This window comes from Sciurus carolinensis, unplaced genomic scaffold (assembly GCF_902686445.1).
Source record: "Sciurus carolinensis unplaced genomic scaffold, mSciCar1.2, whole genome shotgun sequence".
Taxonomy (NCBI): Eukaryota; Metazoa; Chordata; class Mammalia; order Rodentia; family Sciuridae; genus Sciurus; species Sciurus carolinensis.
In genome coordinates, this window is record NW_025920117.1 from 1,097,908 (window position 1) to 1,109,037 (window position 11,130).

At 46.4% G+C, this 11,130-nt stretch overlaps 2 pseudogenes; one reads left to right on the top strand and one right to left on the bottom strand.

Annotated features, from left to right (window-relative positions):
* Positions 1–11,130, top strand: part of LOC124973588 (uncharacterized) — a 118,257-nt pseudogene that overhangs the window by 50,133 nt on the left and 56,994 nt on the right.
* Positions 3,186–11,130, bottom strand: part of LOC124973587 (uncharacterized) — a 68,509-nt pseudogene continuing 60,564 nt past the window's right edge.

Here is an 11,130-nt window from a genome sequence, read left to right on the forward strand (position 1 = left end):
GCATCCCACCTCTGAGGCAAAGCACCAGGTACACATCCTGTCTCACTACAACATCCAGAAGGAGTCAAATGTCATCCACTGTTTGACAGCAAAGATCAACCTGTGCTCGTCAGGGAGGATGCCTTCCTTGACTTGGTTCTTGCCTTGACATTTTCTATATTGTCACTGGGCTCCACCTCCAAGGCAATGCCTGTGCAATTCAGGAACTTCATGAAGATCTGCATCCCACATCTGAGATGCAGCACCAGGTCCAGGGTAGCCTCCTGGATTTTGAAATCTAACAGGCTACACTCTTCCAGATATTTGTGAGATAAATCTTTAATAGATCGAGAAAATTGCCTTCCTCGTCTTGGATATTTGCCTTGTTATTCTCAGTATTGTCACTGGGCTGCACCTACAGGGTGATGGTCATGCCAGTCAGGGTCTTCATGAAGATCTGCATCCCACCTCGGAGGCACAGCACCAGGTGCAGGGTGGACTCTTTTTGGATGTCGTAGTCAGGCAGGGTGCACCGTCTTCTGGGTATTACCAGCAAAGGTCACCCTCTGCTGGTCAAGAAATATGTGTTTCTTGACTGGGATATTTTCCTTACCATTCTCAGTGGTGTTCCTGGACTCCACCGCCAGGGTGATGGTCATGTCAGTCAGGTTCTTCATGAAGATCTGCATCCCACTTCTGAGGCACAGTACCAGGTAACAGTGGACTCATTGATATTGTAGGATCTAGCTCTTCACTATATCAACCTCCACTGGTTGGAAGAATTCCTTCCTTGGGTTGGATCTTTTCCTTGACATACTCATTGGTGTCACTGAGCTCCACCTACAGACTGATGGTCATGCCAGGTAGATTATTCAATAAGATCTGTATCCCACTCTGAGGTGTAGAACTAGGTGACAGTGGACACCTGGATGTTCAGATAAGAGGGTTGAACAGTCTTCCAGCTGTTGTCAGCAAACATCAACCTCTGCTGGTTAGAGGAGTTGCCATCCTCATCTGGATCATTACATTGACATTCTCAAAGGTGTCAATGGGCTCCATCTTCAGCTTGATGGTCCTACTGGTAAGAGTCCTCATGAAGATCTACAGCACACATCTGACACAAAGATTTCATCTTCCCTAGGCAGCAGTGGATGATCTTTGCTGGCACAGAGCTGGAAGACATTCTGAATACAACATCAAGGAGGAGTCCACCCTGCACAGGTGCTGCACCTCAGAGGTGGGATGCAGAACTTCATGAAGACCCTGACTGGCATGACCGTCACCCTGGAGGTGGAGCCCAGTGACACCATGGAGAATGTCAAGGCAAGAACCAAATCAAGGAAGGCATCCTCCCTGACCAGCACAGCTTGATCTCTGTGGGAAAACAGCTGTAAGACAGACACACCATGTCTCACTACAACATCTAGAAGGCATCTAGTGTCATCCACCTGTTTGGCAGCAAAGATCAAGCTGTGCTGGTCAGGGAGGATGCCTTCCTTGACTTGGTTCCTGCCTTGACATTCTCCATGATGTCACCAGGCTCCACCTCCAGGGCGATGCTTGTGCCAGTTAGGGTCTTCATGAAGATCTGCATCCCACATCTGAGATGCAGCACCAGGTCCAGGGTGGCCTCCTGGATTTTGAAATCTGACAGGCTACACTCTTCCAGATCTTTGTGAGATAAATCTTTAATGGATTGAGAAAATTGCCTTCCTTGTCTTGGATCTTTTCCTTGCCATTCTCAATATTGTCACTGGGCTGCACCTTCAGTTTGATGGTCATGCCAGTCAGGGTCTTCATGAAGATCTGCATCCCACCTCGGAGGCACAGCACCAAGTGCAAGGTGGACTCCTCTTGGATGTTGTAGTCAGGCAGGATGCACCACTCTTCTAGCTGTTACCAGCAAAGATCACCCTCTGCTGATCAAGAAATATGTGATTCTTGACTGGGATATTTTCCTTGCCATTCTCAGTGGTGTTCCTGGACTCCACCACCAGGATGATGGTCAAGCCAGAGAGGGTCTTCATGAAGTTCTGTATCCCACTTCTGAGGCACAGCACCAGGTACAGACAGGGTGGACTCCTTGATGTTGTAGTAAAATAGTGTGCTGTCTTCCATCTCTTTGCTAGATCAACCTCTGCTATCATTGTTGTCCACCTCCAGTATTATGGTCATTCCAACCAGGGTCTTCATGGAGATCTGCATCGCACCTCTGAGGTTCAGCAACAGGTGCAGGGTGGACTCCTTCTGGATGTTGTAGGCAGGCAAGGTGAACCAGTCTTCTAGCTGTTGCCAGAAAATGTCAACCTCTGCTGGTCAGAGAGTGTGCCTTCCTTGACTGGCATCTTTGCCTTGACATTCTCAATTACTTCCACCTCTAGGGTGATGGTTGTGCCATTCAGGTTCTTCATGAAGTTCTGCATCCCACCTCTAAGGCGAGTACCAGGTGCAGTTTGGACTCCTGCATATTGTCGTCAGGACAGGGTGCTGTCTACCAGCTCTTCACTCGATCAACCTCCACTGGTTGGAAGAATTCCTTCCTTGTGATGGATCTTTGCCTTGTCATTCTCATTGGTGTCACTGAGTTCCACCTCTGGTCTGATGGTCATGCCAGTCAGATTATTCATTAATATCTGCATCCCACCTCTGAGGTGTAGAACCAGGTGCCAGTGGACTCCTGGATGTTCAGGTAAGACAGGGTTCACCAGTCTTCCAGTTGTTGCCAGCAAACATCAACCTCTGTTGGTTAGGGGAGTTGCCATCCTCATCTGGGTCATTACCTTGACATTCCCAATGGTGTCAATGGGCTCCACCTCCAGGTTGATGGTCCTACTGGTAAGGGTCCTCATGAAGATCTACATCACACCTCTGACACAAGAAATTCATCTCCCCCAGGTAGCAGTGGATGATCTTTGCTGGCACAGAGCTGGAAGACAGGCACACCCTGTCTGACTACAACATCAAGGAGGAGCCCACCCTCCACAGGTGCTGCACCTCAGAGGTGGGATGCAGAACTTCATGGAGACCCTAACTGGCAGGACCATCACCCTGGAGGTGGAGCCCAGTGACACCTCGGAGAATGTCAAGGCAAGAACCAAGTCAAGGAAGGCATCCTCCCTGACCAGCACAGGCTAATCTTCGCTGCCAAACAGCTGGACAACCGTCTACTCCTTCAGGATATTGTAGTGAGACCAGGTGTGTCTGTCTTACAGCTGTTTTCCAGCAAAGATCAACCTGTGCTGGTCAGGGGGAATGCCTTCATTGACTTGGTTCTTGCCTTGACATTCTCAATGGTGTCACTGGGCTCCGCCTCTAGGGTAAAGTTCATGTCAGTCAAGATCATCATGAAGATCAGCATCCCACCTCTGAGATGCAGCACCAGGTGCAGGTTAGATCCCTAGATGTTGAAATCTGACAGGCTACTGTCTTCCAACTCTTTGTGAGATAAATCTTTACTGTTCAGGACGATTGCTTTCCTTGTCTTGCATCTTTGCCTTGCCATTCTCAATTATGTCACTGGGATCCACCTCCAGGGTGAAGGTATTGCCTGTCAGTGTCTTCACGAAAATCTGCATCCCACCTTGGAGGTGCAGCACCAGGTTCTGGGTGGACTCCTTCTGGATGTGTTGGTCAGGAAAGGTGCACCAGTCTTCTAACTGTTGCCAGCAAATGTCACCGTCTGTTGGTCAAGGTGTAGGCATTTCATGACTGAGATCTTTCCTTGCCATTCTCTGTGGTTTTACTTGGCTATATCACCAGGGTGATGGTCATGCCTGTCAGGGTTTCATGATAATCTGCATTCAACCTCTGAGTCACAACACAAGGTGCAGGTTGACTCCTACTAGATGTTGTAGTCAGACATCGTACTGTCTTCAGTTCTTTGCTAGATCAACTTCAACTGGTCATGAATAATGCCTTGTCTTGACTTTTTGCCTTGACAGTCTCAATGGTGTCACTGGGCTCCACCTCCAGGGTGATGGTGGTGTCGGTCAAGGACTTCATGAAGATCTGCAACCCACCTAAGAGGTACAGCACCAGGTACAGGGTGGACTCCTTCTTGGAGTTGTAGTCAGATAGGGTGCATCCATCTTCCAGCTATTTTCCAGCAAAGAACAACCACTGTTTGTTGAAAGGATGCCTTCCTTATCTTGGATCTTTGCCTTGACATTCTCAATTTTGTCACTGGACTCCACTTCAAGGGGGGTAGTCATGCTGGTCAGGGCATTCATGAAGATCTGCATTGCACCTCAGAGATACTGCAAAAAGTGGAGGGTGAACTTCTCCTGGATATTCAAGTAAGAGAGGGTGCACCTGTGTTCCAGTTGTTGCCCTCAAAATTCAACCTCTGCTGGTCAGGGAGGATGCCTTCCTTTCCTTGGATTCCTGCCCTCACACCTCAATGGTGTCACTGAGCTCAACCTGCAGAGTGATGTTTGTGCCTTTCAGGTCTTGAGGAAGATGTGCATCCCACCTCTGAGGCGCAGCACCAGGTATAGTGTGGACTCCTGGATGTTGTAGTCAGATAGCGTGCTGTCTTCCATCTCTTGCTAGATCAATCTCTGCTCGTCAGAAGAATGCCTTCCTTGGCTTGGATCTTTGTCTTGATATTCTCATTGTTGTCAATGCACTCCACCTCCAAGCTGGTGGTCATGCCAGTCAGATTCTTCATGAAGATCTGCATCTGAACTCTGAGGTTAGACCAGGAGCCACTGGACTCCTTCTTGATGTTCAAGAAAGAGAAGGCTCACCAGTCTTCCAGCTGTTGCCAGCAAACATCAACCACTGCTGGTTAGGGAAGTTGCCACCCTGTCTTGGATAGTTACCATGACTTTCTCAATGGTGTCAATGGGCTCCACCTGCAGGTTATAGTCTTGAGTGTCAGCGTCCTCATGAAGATCTACATCCTACCACTAAGGCAAGGAATTCATCTCCCCAAGGAGCATGTTTGATCTTTGCAGGCACAGATCTGGAAGACAGGCACACCCTGTCTGACTACAACATCCAGGAGGAGTCCACCCTGCACCTGGTGCTGCACCTCCGAGTGGGATGCAGATCTTCATGAAGAACCTGACTGGCATGACCATCACCCTGGAGGTGGAGCCAAGTGACACCATGGAGAATGTCAAAGCAAGAACCAAGTCAAGGAAGACATCCTCCCTGACAAGCATGGGTTGATCTTTGCTGGAAAATTCTGTAAGACAGACACACCTTTTTTCACTACACATCCAGAAGGAGTCTAGTTTGTCAGTAAAGATCAACCTGTGCTGGTCAGGGAGGATGCCTTCCTTGACTTGGTTCTTGCCTTGACATTCTCCATGGTGTCAGTGAGGTCCACCACTAGGATGATGGTCATGCCAGTCAGGGTTTTCATGTAGGTCCGCATCCCCCCCTTAGGAACTGTACCAGGTGCAGAGTGTACAACTCCTAGATGTTTTAGTCAGACAGGTTGCACCATCTCCAGCTGTTTGCCAGCAAATATCAACCTCTGTTGCTCAGGGAGGATGCCTTCCTTTTCCTGGATCCCTGCCTTGCCATTCTCTATTTTGTCACTGGTCCATACCTCCAGGATATGGTTGTGCCTGTCACAGTTTCATGAAGATATGCATCCCTCCTCCTAGGCACAACAAAAGGTGCAGGGTGGGCTCTTCCAATATGTAGTCAGACAGGTTGCTGTCTTCTTCCTCTTTGCTTGATCAACCTATGCTGATCAGAAGATGCCTTCCTTGACTTGGATCTTTGCCTTGACATTTTCAATGGTATCACTGAGGTCCACCTCCAGGTTGATGGTCTGCCTGTCAGGTTCTTCATGAAGATCTGCATCCCACCTCTGAGATGCAGCACCAGTTTTGCCAGGTGGACTCCTGGATGTTGGAATCCTACAGGATACTGTCTTAAAGCTCTTTGTGAGAACAATCTCTGCTGGTCATGAAGATTGCCTTCCTTGTCTTGGATATTTGCCTTGCCATTCTCAATGGTGTCATTGTTGTCCACATCCAGTGTTATGGTCATCCTAGTCAGGGTCTTCATGATGATCTGCATCTCACCTCTGAGGTTCAGCACCAGTTGCAGGGTGGACTCCTTATGGATGTTTAGGCAGCAGAGTGCACCAGTCTTCTAGCTTTTGCCAGTAAAAAACAACCTCTGCTGGTCAGGGAGGATACCTTCCTTGATTGGCATCTTTGCCTTGACATTCTCAGTGATGTCACTATTTCCACCTCTAGGGTGATGGTCTTGTGGGTCAGGGTCTTCATGAAGATCTGCATCCCACCTCTCAGGTGAAGGACCAGGTGCAGGGAAGACTCCTGGATATTGTAGTCAGACAATGTGCTGTCTTCCATCTCTTCGCTAGATCAAACTCTGCTGGTCAGAAGAATGCCTTCCTTGTCTTGGATCTTTGCCTTGACATTCTTATTAGTGTCACTGAGCTCCACCTCCAGGTTTATGGTCTTGCCAGTCAGATTCATAAAGATCTGCATCCCACATATGAAGTGTAGCACCAGGTGGCGGTGGACTACTTGTAGATCTTCAACTAAGAAAGGGTGCACCAGTCATCCAGTTGTTGCAGGAAACATCAACCTCTGCTGGTTAGGGGAGATGCCAATCTGTCTTGAATCATTACCTTGACATTCTCAATGTGTCAATGGGTTCCACCAACAGATTGGTGGTCATGCTAGTCAGGGTCCTCATGAAGAATTACATCCCACCTATGAGACAAGGAATTAATTTCCCCCAAACAACAGTGCTTGATCTTTCCTGGCACAGAACTGTAAGATAGGCACACCCTGTGTGACTACAGCATTCAGGAGGAGTCCACACTGCACCTGGTTCTGCACCTCAGAAGGGGGATGCAGATCTTCATGAAGACCCTGACTGGCAGAACCATCACCCTGGAGGTGGAGCCCAGTGGCACCATGGAGAATGTCAAGGCAAGAACCAAATCAAGGAAGGCATCCTCCCTGACCAGCACAGCTTGATCTTTGCTGCAAAACAGCTTTTAGACAGACACACCCTGTCTCACTGCAACATCCAGAAGGCATCTTGTGTTGTCCAGCTGTTTGGCAGGAACGATCAACCTGTGCTGGTCAGGGAGGATGCCTTCCTTGACTTGGTTCTTGCCTTGACACTCTTCATGGTGTCACTAGGCTCCACCTCCATGGCGATGCTCGTGCCAGTCAGGGTCTTCATGAAGATCTGCATCCCACCCCTGAGATGTAGCACCAAGTGCAGGTTGAACTCATGGATGTTGAAATCTGACAGGCTACTGTCTTCCAGCTTTTTGTGAGATCAATTTGTGCGGGTCACAAAAATTGCCTTCCTTGTCTCGGATCATTGCCTTGCCTTTATCAATGGTGTCACTGAGCTCCACCTCCAGGGTGATGGTCATGCCAGTCAGGGTCTTCAAGATGATCTGCATCCCACATCTGACGTGCACACCAGGTGCAGGGTGCACTACTTCTGGATGTTATAGTCAGACATGGTGCACCAGTCTTGTAGCTGTTGCCACCAGTTCAAACTCTCCTGGTCAGAGAGTTGCCTACCTTACCTGGGATCTTTGCCTTTACATACTCAGTGGTGTCACTGAGGTGCATCCTCAGGGTGATGGTCGTGCAAGTCAGGGTTTTCATGAATATCTGCATCCCACCTCTGAGATGCAGCACCAGGTGCAGGGTTGACTCCTGGATTGAAATTCAATAGGCTGCTGTCTTCTGGCTCTTTTCAAGATCATCTCTGCTGGTCGGGATTCTCGCCTTCTTGTCTTAGATCTTTGCCTTGCCATTCTCACTTGTCTCACTCACTCCACCTCCAGGGTGATGGTCATGTCAGTCAGGGTCTTCATGAAGATCTGCATCCCCCCTCTTAGGTGCAACACCAGGTTCAGTGTGGATTCCTCTTAGATGTTGTAGTCAGACAGGTTGCAGGCATTTTCCAGTGTTTGCCAGCAAAGATCAACCTCTGCTAGTCAGGTAAGATGCCTTCCTTTTCTTGGATCCCTGCCTTGCCATTCTCTATGCTTTTACTGGGCTCCACCTCCAGGGTGATGGTTGTGCCTGTCAGGGTTTCATGAAGATCTTCATCCCACCTCTGAGGCACAACACAAGGTGCAGGGTGGACTCCTCCTAGATGTTGTGGTCACACACGGTGCTGTCTTCCCTTTCTTTGCTAGATCATCCTCAACTGTTCGGGAAGAATGCCTGCCTTCTGTTGGGTATTTGCCTTCACATTCTCAATGGTGTCACTGGGCTCCAACTCGAGTGTGCTGGTCATGCTGGTCAGGGTATTCATGAAGATCTGCACCCCATCTCTGAGGTGAAGCACCGGGTACAGGGTGGACTCCTTCTGGGTGTCGTAGTCAGATAGGGTGCATCCTTCTTCCAGGTATTTGTCAGCAAAGATCAACCTCCGTTGGTCAGGCAGGATGCCTTCCTTTTCTTGCATCCCTGCTTTGACATTCTCACTGGTGTCACTGGGCTCAAACTCCACGGTGATCATCATGCCTTTCAGGGTCTTCATGATGATCTGCATTCCAACTCTGAGATGCAGTACCAGGTGTAGTGTGGACTCCTGGATGTTGTAGTCAGAGAGGGTGCTGTCTTCCAACTCTTTGCTAGATCTACCTCTGTTGGTCAGAAGAATGCCTTCCTTGTCTTGTATCTTTGCCTTGACATTCTCATTTGTGTCACTAAACTCCTCCTCCAGGGTGATGGTCATGTTTTCAGGGTCTTCATGAAGCACTGCATGCTACCTCTGTGGCGCTGCACCATGTGCAAAGTGAACTCCTCCTGGATATTCAAGTAAGACTGGGTGCACCAGTTGTCCAGCTGTTGCCAGCAAACATCAACCCCTTCTGGGTAGGGGAGTTGCCATCCTGGTCTTGATTCATTACCTTGACCTTCTCAGTGGGGACAGTGGGCTCCACCTCCAGTTGATGGTCTTGCTGGTGAGTGTCCTCATGAAGATCTACATCCCAGCTGAGACCAGGATTTCATCTGCCCCAAGCAGCAGTGGATGATCTTTGCTGGCACAGAAACTAAGATGCATTTCAAAATTAAAACATCTTTCCTTAGTTTTGTCAAGAGACCCATTTCAGAAAAATTAAGAAGTATACATAAGAATCTTAAAATTCTACTATTCATATATAACTACTATTAACATTAAGCACATAACTTATATATATACATATATGCATTTTATAAATATAAAATCATATTAATAGTTTTAAAACTTCTAAATTATTTTAAATTGCACCCAATATTATTTTAATGCCAGATCTTTTAGCATATAGTTCATCTATCCAGAACCCTATATTGGACATTTAAATTATTCTTGCTACCTTAAAAACAGCTATCAGGAATATTCCTACAGCTCTCTCTTTACAAATAAACTTTTTTTTTTTTTTTTTTTTACTGCTGGGAGATTACCTTATTTATTTTTAATCTCTCAGCTTTCAAATAAACATTATTTTAACATAAATTTCTAAAATGTCATTGATAAGTCAATGGCACATAAAATTCTAAGACTTTTAAATTACTTATTAAATCACTGTCCTGATACTACCCATTTACATTCTCCCCAACAATATTTAAAAGAAATAATTCCCTACACTTGGATTGGCACAACATTTAACGACAGTAAATATTACTCCTATTTTGTTAGGTAAAATCTAGTCATTCTTTTGCTTCTATTTTAGTATTAATGAGTGGAAATTTTTGTCCTGTGCTCATTGAACATATGTATTTCTTATTTCACCAAATGTCTTTTGATAGCTTCTGTGTCCTCTCTTAAAATAAAACTCTACCTCTCATCTCATTCCAGGTTAAAATAATCATTCAAATTCATTTAAACTTAAATTGAAAAGATTAATTGTTGCTATACAAATTATGATGTACCTAATAGAAACAGAAAATGCTATATACAACTATTTAAAATTATACAAAATTATATTCCTTAATCCATAGCTATTATAAAAATTAAATATAATTTTACACTTATTCATTTTATATTATGTTTTCCTTACTAATTACAACTACTGTTTGTTAACACCTTAAAAAATACCAATTCTAATATAACAACTTAAGTTAATTTAAGGTGATAAGACCATTGTGCATAAACATGCAAGTTGTAAAATTAATTTTCAGTATCTATACTGACCCCATTTTATAAGTTTTTTGTTCACCCATTATTAGAAACAAAAGTAAATCATACATTTGATAAGAACTAATGCCCAATAATATTAAAAAAGTTCTCTGGCATCTAAGTGTTGCCTCAGATTTTCTCCATCTTACACATGGCCCCATACCTAACTTTAGGGATAGGAATGGCAAGGAGAGTTCCTGCTATGGCCTGTCAGTTTATATGCAATCTCCTCATGCCTCATATCCTGGAAATGTAAGATTAAGGAGAAAAAGAGATAAATATCATGTAACTTGTAAGAAATGTAACCTAAGAGACGCAGAGCTGCCAGGGTGAGAGGTCAGGGCATGGGTGTAAGAATATAGAGCCTTGCTCATGGAGGTGTAGGTGCCCCAAGGTGGACTTCAGGGTTTCTGCAGGGGGTGAACTTAAGAGTGGCTCCCTCAGCCCCAGGAACAGAGTTGTTTTTTCTCCCTTTTAAGGTGGTCACTATACAGATGGTCTGGTTAGTGGGACTAAAGGTGTTGAAGCCCAAGTTGCCCCATTAGCTCTGTCTTGGGCTTCTTGTTCCTCCAATTTGGGAGGAGAGGAACATAGCCCCAAAGGCAGATATGAAATTCGAGTCTAGTCTGGGCTCCCAGATTCCTTTGAATGCATGAGGACAAACTCACAATAGAGGTGGCCTTTCTGTGTGTGGTGCTAGTTCCCCCAGGAGAGCTTAAGGGGTTCTGCTTGGACAGAATTTGTGGGATGGCAGTAAATGTAGGAATGTTGCTTGCCCTTGTTTGCACGTTACCTTCTGTCCCTTTGTCCCCATGGTGGTCATCTGCCTATGGACACTGGAGGTGCTCTGTCCCAAGCTTGCCCCAGGTTTCTGTCTGTTGCTTGGGGTCCATCCTCTTTAAGAGGAGATGCACAAGGCCCCAAACGCTGATATGAGATCTGGGAGCAAGTCTGGGCTCCCAGATCCCCCTGATGTCACAGAGACAGATGAGCTACCAGAGGTAGCCTTTCTGGGGG